This window comes from Olea europaea, chromosome 15 (genome assembly GCF_002742605.1).
Source record: "Olea europaea var. sylvestris chromosome 15, O_europaea_v1, whole genome shotgun sequence".
Lineage (NCBI taxonomy): Eukaryota > Viridiplantae > Streptophyta > Magnoliopsida > Lamiales > Oleaceae > Olea > Olea europaea.
The window spans coordinates 9,235,355-9,248,121 of NC_036251.1; positions in this window are offsets into that span (position 1 = coordinate 9,235,355).

Here is a 12,767-nt window from a genome sequence, read left to right on the forward strand (position 1 = left end):
CTTGACCGAGAAAGTATTGGTAGGAAAAATCGAACTCGTAACCAAAGGTATACACGCTCACCTACTCCACCAACTCGGCCACCCCATGAGGGGTGATAATCTAAGGTTACTTAGAAGAACTATTGGTTACAAACCCTGAAATGCGCATGATTTAATGAGAGTTTTTGGTGATTTGAAATTGGGATCGGTAAAACAATCACGTAAGCCCTTGATAAAGTGACATGTAAGAAAACACAATAAAGCATGTGATCAACAAATCATCCATTCCTATATATGAATACTGATTGGATCAAAAAATTGAAACTATCATAGAAATGTCGATGATTCTGTAGAACAATGAAAGTTCGACAGCATATATGAAAATCTCATATTTTCATTCAAGATAGAAAATGGTAAAGCTGTATTGCACGTTTATATAGCAAGCCTACGAAGTAAAATTAAATTTCAAAAGACGTAATTGTCATTATATAACTAAAGTAATTGCAAATAAATAAAATTTAAGAAATTACCAAAAACTGATAAATATATGACAAAAATTTAAATAATTAAAATCCAAAAGAAAAAAAATGAAATCTTGCAAAAATCCTAATTGCCCATTCATAATTAAAATTGTTGGATATAAAGTAAAAAAATAAAAATAAAAATAAAAATAAAATAATAATAATAATAATAATAATAATAATAATAATAATAATAATAATAAGAAGAAGAAGAAGAAGAAGAAGAAGAAGAAGAAGAAAACAACGGAGCTGTTATAACTTTTGGCGACCCTATTGAATTTTATTTTTTATTTTTTATTTTTTTAAGGTAGTCCCCCTCATTTTTAAGAATTTGATCCATATCTATTCTTATGTCCATGCTCATTCTCCATCTAGCTCTAGATTGAGAAAACGTGACTTTCAGCCATTCAACACCTACATTCCTCTTGCATTATACCTTTTTCTAAGTGATATTTATTAAATTGTCGATCATATGCACAATTAATCACACATTCAAACCACGACAATAAATTTTTATTTCCAGACCAGATATTCTGCAACATAAAACAGTTATTACAATGAGTAATTTAGCACGACATGATTTTAAAGTTTATCGCAAATACTAGACAAAAAAGTACCAAAAAAATATAAGCCTGCATAAAAAATTGTGAATTATCAAAAAGCGCGACAAGAAATAAAGATTGTGTCAAAAAACATGATGGAAAGCATGGAGCCGTGTGAAATTTATGGCAATAAACTGTCATTTCTTAAGACAAATTGTTTGTGATGCAATATGATCTACTGTTTCCAACAATTAATTTTTGTCATTACTCTAGCTTGTAGGGATGGTGAAAAAGAAAATGTGACATCCACATTTGTTGTGTATTTGTCTTTTTATAAATAATATTTATCACAACCTATTCTACTATTTTTTATAAATAAATGAATTGGAAAAAAATTCTAACATTTAAAATTCGATCATTATGATTGCATTTAGTTTTCGAGTGAATGCCCTTTCTTGATTATTATATGATCCAAAATTCTTGCACTGATTTGGTGTGAATATTTATAGCATCATAGAAATATTGGGGATTCCATAGAATAATGGAAGCTCGTTCGCATCTATAAAAAGAAGGAAGAACACGGCCTGAGTAAATGGCAGGCAAGGTACTTAAACAGCTTTTGGAAAGCTACTCTAACTGTGACACGGCAATTTTTCTCAACATAATGCAGATTGGATTTCATCGTGAACATAATGCAGAAGATTCTTTTCTGTGTCGAAGAACAAAATAGTCATTGACAAAAAAGCTATGGCACTGCTGTGGGAAAATAAATTAAAAACTAGTTTATGATTGCAGTGTAAAATAAATTATTTTATGTGATAAATATATTAAAACCACATTTATGTAATTTTATTCATTGCTATTTAATTAAATAAAAAATGCGGAAAATTGTAGTCTAACTAACAAAATTAGTAGTGATAATATTATTACCTTTTTATTTCTCTTTTCAATTTTAGATATTTAATCTTTGTGCACAGATTTTTCGTTTTTTTTTTTGGTAATTTCTTAATTATGTTTATTTATTTCAAAATAATTTAGTTATATAAGGACAATTAGGTCTTTTGAAAGTTTAGGTTCTACTTCGTAACACTTGCTATTTAAACTCTCATTGCGGCTCTATCATTTTTTATATGACTTTTGAATAAATATACGAGCGTTTTAATAAATGCTGCCGAACTTTCATTATTTTATGGAATCCAAAATATTTCTATGATGCTTTCAATGTTTTTTTTATCAGAATCAATGCTCATAGGAGCTAATGATTTGTTGATCACATGTTTTATTATGTTTTCTTACATTTGCTTTATTAAGGGCCAATTCTATTGTTTTACCGATCTAGTTTACATATCACCAAAGCTCTCACCTTCGTGGTAGGCTACCAATAATTCTTCTTAGTGCCCTTTGATGACCATAAGAGCCTAATTATTTATACAATTATATTGTAATAATTTATGCAGAGGGAGATCATGAATATGCTATCACAGTATTTTACAAACTTTTATTTTTATTTTCATAAAGTATCTCATGAATTTATGCTATATCTCCTATTAGAGTCAAAGTGTTGAGCATAATATAAATGATGCATTAAATCATTGTTTCTTGAGGATGATTACATCTATAATCGATTTGCCCAGTTTATTAAATTAATATTGCTCAGTTTTTCAGAACATGTCCATCAAATGCACATCTAATGCACAGGTGAACGTAGATTGAAAACTAGGAATTGAGATTTTTCAAGCATGTAGGTGATGAAATTATTTATTACTTAATTATTTTAATTTCATTATATTACACTGTAAATGTTTGAAAGTATCGGTAATATCGATGTCGGAGCATTAAGTTAATACAAAGGACACCTTTTTTGTGTTACTCTTCTAATTTTCTTGTGTAAATATTTTTCTAATTTTAATTTGTTTTGGATACACTCTATTGCCTCCAAAATTATGCTTTTTTTTTCTTCCTATTTTAGCCATCTCTATGCACTTAATATTAATGGATTATTTTCCTTTATTTTCATAGCTAAATTGGAATATTAATAATCCCATATTGACTAATTTTTTATTTCAAGACAGTTGCCACTTTCCAAATAAGCCAGGAAAATGTTTATCCATGTGATTTTATTTCTTATTGTGCGAAAATTGAATGCTGAAATTTAAAAAAGGAAAGTAAATCGTTAATATTAAATGCATAGAGATGGCTAAAAAAGAAATTAAAAAAGTATAATTTTTGAGGCAATATAGTGTATCCAAAATAATTAAAAATTAGAAAAATATTTACACAAGGAATTTAGATGAGTAACACAAAATAAGGTGTCCTTCTTATTAACTTAATGCTCCGACATCGATATTACATATACCTTCAAACATATACAGTGTAATGTAATGAAATGGAAATAAATAAATAATAAATAATTACATCACCAACATGCTCAAAAAATATAAATTCCTAGTTTTCAATCTACGTTCACCTGTGCATTAGATGAGCACGTTTTTGAAAATGAGCAATATTAATTTAACTTGCTAGGTTAATCGTTGTAGATATGATCAATATCATGCAACAATAATTTAATGCAATGGTTCATGATAAATTGATTTTATACTCTTGTTCAGGGCTTTAAATAATGATATTTTATAGTTCTTTTGATAAAATATAGCCTAATTCGTATTTGATGAAACTCATTATTCAATGAAGAATTGAAAACAAGCAAAAAATAGAGAGAAGGGGCAAAATCAAAACTACAGGGATTGAATGCAATAATTCAAAAGTTGTGTCAGACTGCGAGGCAGCGATTCAAGAATGCCAATGTCAATTGGAGTTGAAGAGAAGTCAACAACATGAGAAATTGTGAAAAGGGATCAAAGTACACATTTGAGAAAGTTCATGGTCCCAAAAATTTGTATCATGTGTACGCAATGTCACAAAAATTCAATCTGAGGCTAAATCATGTGTATTGTGCATACGCACTAAATGTAAGCATGGTCGAATTTTGGGAAAAAAGAATTGTGTTTCCTTATGTACAATCCACCAATGATTCAGCAACAAGAAAAGAGGCAATCTTTAGGGAATCTACTTGTCAAGTACATCACCAAGACAGAGAAAGCAATGCAAAATCAACAAGCATCTATACATAATTTAGAGAAATAAGTGGGACAGATAGCAGCTGCATTAGCCAACAAATCACAGTGTACCTTGCCTAGCGACACAGAAAAGAATCCATGGGAGTGGAGACTGCAAAGACAACTAATGGTGTTGCATGTTCAAGCTATTACTAATTGGAGTGGTGTTCAGTTGTCAAAAATCACTACAAAGATGAAGGAGATAGAGAAAATTCAAATATCTACTAAGGGCAAGGAACGGGCGGAGCAATTCGAAGAAGCAACAAAGAAGGATAAACAATTAGTCTCAGACAGTTCACAGCTTAAGACAACAATTTCTAGCACTTCACTCACATCTCTAATCCCTTCTCTTCAAAGGCTACAAAACACCAATCTGGAGAGGTAGTTCACTAAATTTCAAGAAGTCCTCAAAAAGTTGCATGTCAACATCCCATGTATTGACATGATCCCTTCAAATTTCAAACTACTCCAAGTTTTTGAATGAGATGTTGACAAAAAAGAAAAAGCTACTCGAGCACAAAACGATAGCACTATCTGAAAAATGCAACACAATCATCCAGCACAATATCCCTTCCAAACTAAACATCTAGGGATTTGTACTTTGCTTTGCTCCATAGGAAATGTATATAATATAAATGGTTTGATTGATTCAGGAGCAAATATTAATTTAACTTCCTTGCATCTTTACAGAAAACTGGTATTAGGAGATCCTAAAGCATCATCTATTATCCTTCGGATGGCGAATCGATCACTGAAAAATCCCTACGGAATAGTTGAAGACATACTTATCAAGGTGAGGGAGTTTGTGTTTCTAGTTGACTTTATCATCTTGGATATAGAAGAAGCATATTAGATGTCAGTAATCCTTGGATGGCTATCATTGTTTACAAGTCAATCCTTGCTCGATTTTGGTTCCAATGAGATAGTCTTGAGGGTGCAAGATAAGTAGTAGAGCTTCACCATGGAGAATACAATCAAGCAACCCTCATACTTTGAGGATTGCCGTCAAATGGATCATTGGTAGAGAAATAAAGGTAGGCCAGATGTAGGAGAAATTGTTTATATGTACAATAATGAAAACATGATTATGTTCAATGTCAAAGATGAACCAAAAAAAATGCAACCAGTGTCTGAAATGCAGGATTGAAAATTCTCTTTTCGAGCTTCCATGAAGAGCATAAAAGCAACAAAAGTCGAGCTAAGAGCTTTGAACCAGCGCTTTTATTAGATGTTTCAAGCCTAAAATCAAACTTCTATCCCTTTTATTTATTCTACTTTTTAAATTTAGAATAGCTTAAGATAATTTATATTAGTGTTTATTCAATTTTAGGGACTTATCATCCACACCCCGTTTCCCTTTAGGCCTTCGTTATATTAGTTTGTTTATTAGATGTTTTAGTTAAGTGACACTTATTCAAAGTATTTAACTTTAATGTTTTATCTAATCGCATTGTGTAAGAACACGATGTTGCGAAACACTTAAGCCAATCATGACCAAAGATACAATGGGGAGCAATATGAAAGCTAACAATAGGATTCATGCCATACAAGGAGAGTGTTTTCTTCATTTTCTTCCCCACCCCTTTATATGTGGACTTAGGATTTAGGACATTAAGGACAATGTCTAATTTAAGTTTGGGGTGAAAAAAATGAGTTTTTTTTTTTTTTTTTTAATGTGCTTGTGTGAGTTAGTTGACCTGACTAGCACTAAGAAATATATTGAATTATGAATTAATCTATGAATGATGAATGGGTTGCATACTTAGGTTAATTTTTGCTTGTACATGTGAAGTTGATATATATTGAGTACATGAATTCGTTTAACATTGTGTACAAATGAGTTGATTTCATAATTGGATAGGTTGAAATAGTGGACTATAAATGCTAAATCCAAAATCACTATATTTTACGTCCTTGGATCAAATTTAGAATAGTTTGGAGGGATTCCAATTTTTAAGAAGATTTGAGAAAAATAATTATTCCATGTATTAAATTTTAATTCTTGTATGGATTATAATATGATGAAATTGGGCAAAAGTCTCAAGTTAAAAGTTGATTTACTTGGATATGAATTTAATGGAGGACATTGCACTAACAAAGGCATAAAAAACTATTTTTATTTCGAAATTTCTCCTCGTAGCTTTTATGACTCATGTTATTAAGCTTGTAAGGATGTTAAAACCTATTGTCCTAAATTCAATGGACTTGGGAATTATCGGCCTAAAGCTTGTTACATCGTTCATTTAAAAAGATTAAGAGAAAGAATGCTACAAATAAAGAAAAAAGGTGTTGAAGAGAAGAAAATTGAAAAAATACAAAAATTTAGAAAAATTTGGTCCATGAAACAGAAGACACACCAAATGCGTTGATTATGTCCTAAACATTTATTTAGGAAAATTTCACTTTTGATGAGGGGCTATTAGCCTAGTTAAGTCCTAGAAATTGAAGCAATCAAAATTAAGGGAGAATTTTTGTTTATTGATATTTTGAACTACAATTGGTGATATTTACCTAAACTAGAGAGGTGGGGATAGTATAAAAATCAACCTTAGATCAAACAATTGAAAAGAGCGAAAAGAAAATTTGAAGGCATGTAAATCTCATGAGGATAAGAATATATTTGATTATTAAGGGTTGGGAATTGACAACTTATGAATTCATGATGCTATGCTTAATTCTTCAAACACGCACATTGACTTTATATTGGAAAAGTAAACTTTGATTTCTGTATTGTGATCCTAAAGCTGTGCTTAGATTTAATATCATGATTTCAATTCTATGATAAAATGTTAGGTTAGCTAGCTAAATATTTTTGCATGATTCTGAGTTTGGTTTAAGTTAGGTTATCATTTTATTTAAGGACAAACAAATGTTGAAGTTTGAGATTTTGATACATGTACTTTATAAACTTATTCAGAGCTTTAAATAATGACATTTTTAAAGTTATTTTGATGAAATATAACCTAATTCGTGTTATATTAGATATATTAGGTGAAACTCATTATTTGATGAATAATTGGAGAAAACAAGCGAAAAAAATAAAGAAAATGGTGAAATCAAAACTATGGGATGTAAAACAAAATAATGTAAAAGTTGCGCCAAATTGCAGGATGGCAATTCAAGAATGCTAATTGTCAATTGGAGTTTAAGAAAAGTCAATAGGATGAGAAATTGTTGTAAAAGATCAAATTACCAAAATACGTATGTGATGAAGTTCATGGTCCCAAAAATTTATACCATGCGTACGCATGGGCCTGCATGCCTTGCGTATGTAAGGACACAAAAAAATTCGACTTGAGGCTAAATCACGTGTATTGTACTTATACACCAAATGAACTATGCATAAGCCATGGTTCAATTTCGAGAAAAAATAAATATGTTTCCTTTAATTTGTTTTACAAACTTCCAGTATGCAATCTTTTGACACTCTATATTTATCACAAGCTGTCCAAAACGTGGGGACCTCCTTAGACCTTAAAATTCATAGATTCTAATCAATTTTGGTGGTGAAGAACAAGGCTAACAACTTGGAATCAAGGCGAATTGCAAGGATATTGAAGATTCTTCATCCCGATTAAAGATACACATGAATTGTATTGGATGAGTGTGTGAACGCTATTTTCATTTATATCAATTCAAGATGTTAATTTATGAAGTTTTTGTATCATTTAATTCATTTTATAAACTCACTGCACTATTTGGTTGTTTGGCCATCAATTGAATAGTTAGTTGCTTATTTTAGTGTATGAATGCTCACAATAAGTCTAGCATCCAGTAAAATCAACATGTGTAGTTAGAATTAAGAATAATCTCTTTCACACATACAATCCTATTGATAATCTAAACTAGATGCATTATTTTCATATGAATTTTGACTAGGAATAGGGGATAAATGAATCCAATACAGGCATTACATAAATAAAATATCATATTTACTTGCTTTCTTAGAGTAGAAATCAGTATAAATAACAAAAGTTAATTCTCTTTCGATGTTACTACACTTCGAATTTTATAAAAGCTATTGAACTACAAAATATACCTTATTCCTCGTGGGAACAATACTCTTTAACTCACAAATCTTATTACTTGTGCAATGATCTCGTACGCTTGTAGGTTTTGTCCAAACATTGTGTTCAATACTTCAACATTAAATAGGAGTTATAGTATAAATGCATGAGATACTTTTTCAAAATAAAAGTAAAACGTCATGAAATACCATGGTCACATATCCGTGATTACCTCTGGATAAAGAGAACTGCATAAATAATAGAACATTTAAGGACACTTTATTAATATGCTAGAACACTAGATAATCAGGTCGATACATATCTCAGGCTCTTATGATCCTCAAATGCACGTAGGGATGGCAAAAGGGTCGAGTGGCTCGTCGGCTCGACTCGTGAAAATGGAGCTCGTGGGCGGCTCGAGCTCGTAAATAACAAGTCCGAGCACGAGTCGAGTAGGCCAGCCCATTGGCGAGCCAAGCGGGCTGCTCGTGTGGCCCAAGCCACGAGTGGCTTATCTAAAAAATTGTGACCGTTTTGGCTACTAATTTTTTTTCCTCCCCTCTTCTATAAATAGCCCTAATTCCACCAAATATTTTTCATCAAGCGAACAACTCTCTCTATCTCTCTTGTGCTCAATAGCCCCAATTAGTCAATTATCTACACTTGAATATAGACCCATTTTTACAAATTAATCATCTTCAATTCTCATTTCTCACACTACAAATTCCCAATTTTAACTTCGTACTCTCTAGTTGATCTTCCAAAATTATCAGCAATTAATTATCAGGTCTGAATCTATGTGGTCATGTGATAAATCGGGAACTGAAAAATATATTAGATATCATTCCAATGCATTTTTTAGTTTCCAATTTGTCGTACGCTACACTGGCACTACCTTAATCCCACATAGTGACATGGATTGGTAAGCAATATTAAATTAAATTATATTAATCAAAATTTGTTACTTTATAATACTTATTTTAATTTTCTTTCAAAAATATGTACACGTTACAAGTTGTTTGTATACACTTTTTAACTCCGCCTACTCAAAATTTAAGTAGTCGGTCCCAAGCCCGAATAAAGGAGGAGGATTTATATTTTATCTATTTTTTTGTAAAAATAAAAAAATAAAAGAGCTCACAAGCCTAAGCTCGGCTAGGCCCACGAACCACGAGCTTGGCTTGCAATGAGCAAGAGCCGATCTCATGGTTATAAGGGCCGAGTCAGCTTGGCTCGACCTATTGGCACCGCTAAATGCACGTGATTTGATGAGAGTTTTTGGTGATTTGAAATCAAGATTGGTAAAACAATCACGTAAGCCCTTGATAAAATGCCATGTAAGAAAACACAATAAAACTTGCCATTAACTCATCATCGATTCTTATATTGAACATTGATTGGATCAAAAAATTGATTGTGTCGTAGAATGTTGAGGATTCATCAAAATAATGAAAGTTAGGCATCATTTATGAAAAATCTCATATTTTCATTGAAAAGTCATATAGAAAGCGATAAAGCTGTAACGAAAGTTTAAATAACAAGTGCACAATGTAAAACCTAAACTTTCAAAAGACGCAGTTGTCCTTATATAACTAAAGTAATTGGAAATAAATAAAACTTAAGAAATTATCCCAAAAATGATAAATCTATTACAAAAAAAATTTAATAATTAAAATCAAAAAGAAAAATGAAATCTTACAAAAGACCTAAATGCCCTCTCATAATTAAAGTTGTTGGATAAAAAAAAAAATAAAAAGAGCTATTATAAATTTGGCGACCCTCTCAAAAATTTTAAAGATAGTCCACCTTCGTTATTCAGCATTTGATCCATATCTATTGTCATTCTCCTTCTATCTCTGGCTTGAGAAAGCACAACTTTCACCCATTAAACACCTACATTCCTCCTTCATTATAATTTTTCTAAGTGATATTGATCATATATACTATTAATCGAACTTGTAATACACTTGTATGTGTCTAACTTATCATTTTGTAAGTTAGCCCCCTTTTGACCCTATTTGGGGGGGGGGGGGATTTTGTTTTGGAATAGTGATTTTTTAGGGAACATGTTATTAAAAAAAAAATTTAAAAATTATATTTACGTTTAACATCATTTTATAGAAGAACGTGTGGTTAAAAATGAGTTTTTGAAAAAAAAATATAGGGCTCAAGTAATGGCATAATAAAGTAGGAGGCTGTTTGTCTCCCATTGTGGGAGAAATTGAAGAGTTTTGAATAGTATTTTTTGGAGAAATTAAAATTTAAAGAAACTTTATTGTTTTGTGTGTAAGATATTTTATTATGTGAATGTGTGGAAGAGAATGTTATTGTAGCAAACAATTTAATTTGTTAAAAAATGACAAACTTGGGCTAAAGTGTGTTTCATGCCACCAGTCTTTTTAAAAATTCATCTCCACCAAAAAATCAAGCAGCACAAAATTATTTTTCGCTGCCACCAGATATTCACTACTATTCATCTTACCTAAATCTACCTTACACAACGAACCCAACGTGACCTAGGCTATCAGCTACCATCTTTAAAGAACTATATTGGGAAGAAAAATAAATCCAACTGTGTTTTTCCTCCTCACATTTTCTCCTTAGCGTCCTTCTTCCACCACCGCGACTCTTCCTGTTCTCCTCCATATCACACCACAATATCACTTTCCTACGCAGAACAATAACCCTCTGACAACCCATAACCTCACTTCCACAATGAACTATCATTAAAATCTCAAATACCATATCTTGCAGGACGATGGGTCGTAGTGGTGGAGGTAGCAATTATGTGAATCTGTCGATGATATTGATGGTGATGGGCTTGTAATACCAGATTCATATCCAATTACAGTAGTGGTATTTATAGTGGTAATGGGATATGGTGGTGGTCATGTGTATTTTGATGGCAATATCGAAGGCGTTGGTTTAGGATGTGTTGTTGAGTTGTATAGTGTTTGCGCGAAACCTGCAAGTATACCAGATCTTTGATAAGTATGAATATAATTAGTAGAATGTCGTCCCATGTGGAATAAATCTTAAATTTAATTGTATTAATTTGTCATCAAATTTGAATGTAAATTTAATGAAAGAGATTTATGTTTATAACTAAATTATTCTACTAGTTATCTAAGATTATTTTGAACGAAACATACAAATGAACGTGTTGGAATTTTGAATTCACCTAATTATATTATTTCATTGTCAATCCTTGACCTGTATTTTAGTGTAATTTGTGTATTCATAACAATTAATAGTCCAATTTTATTTAACTATATTTCACAATGTAAGTTAAACTTATTTCTAAACTCGACCCAATCATATTTCTATTCCGAATTTATATTCAAACATTAAATTACATGATTACCTAAATGATTGCATACGCTATGCACGTTATTCTTAATATATATTACCCATGTGTTGAAATTGAAAAGTTCTAAACCCATTGTAAACTTTCCATTACTACAACAAGTAACTAGTTATCAAATTGGTGATCTTCAACAAAATGTACAAGATCAATCAAATACACAAATAAACTAAACTACTTGGTCTTTAAATTAAAAATAAATGATAATGGGGTCCATCTTCATCTTAACACAAAAGAAATCTAGCCTAGCATATTTCTAATGATAAAATAGCAAGAAAATTGAAAAATCTGTTGATCCCAAAGGGTTGTAAAGAATGAGATTAATGACGTCGTGAAGTAATAAAAATCACAACAAGAAACAAGATTAAAAGTAAAGAAATAAATAAAGAGAATTTATCGCAGAGGAACGATGTATTATAAATTGACAATATGGAGAGAAATTATAGACACAACAATAATCCTTAAACAAAACTAAAAAGGAACCTTATATTTATAGGCCACGTTTCAAACCCTAGAAGTGTCCTAAAAGGCCAGAAACTATATTATAATTAGGAGACACAAATTCAACAGGATTTTGTTTGAATGTAGTTAGACTCCTTTCCAACACCAACAACACACGATCCAAGACTCCTATTTGAGTCACAACTCTAACTAAATCATAACCCAAAATGTATACATAAATGAAGATGTGGAATCTATTTCTAGTTCTTGACCTTCAATCCGAGATTTGATTATTTAAGTTCTTGGTATTTCTAGATTCAATCTTTGCTAAATTTGATTTTTCTTTACCAACTTATGATGAATTGTCCCTACATTGTTGAAAGATATGATAGAGTGTGAGGAAAGATCTTTTTCATGTTAACCCTTGTATATATATGGCAACTTAGGTCAAAAACACGTCAAAAGTTGGTTCCCATAAGCCTTCATTTCAAAAAAGGAAACTGAATCTTGTTTGGTCGGAAAGTGATACACATGCATGGTATAAACCATTGCATATGCATGGTTCAACACTTTCATCCTCAGTTTCTATAGTTATTGATAATGCATCAAAAGTTGTTTCCCATAAATATTTGTATCAAAAAAGGAAACTAAATCTTGTCTAGCCAAAAAGCCCACACTCATGGTACAACATTTTCATCCTAAGTTTTTGTAGATTTTGGGGTTCCGTACTCAACCCCATTATCCCATGTACATGCATGAGTTTGGCAATTTTGGAACCAATTGTAAGTTGGTCCTTG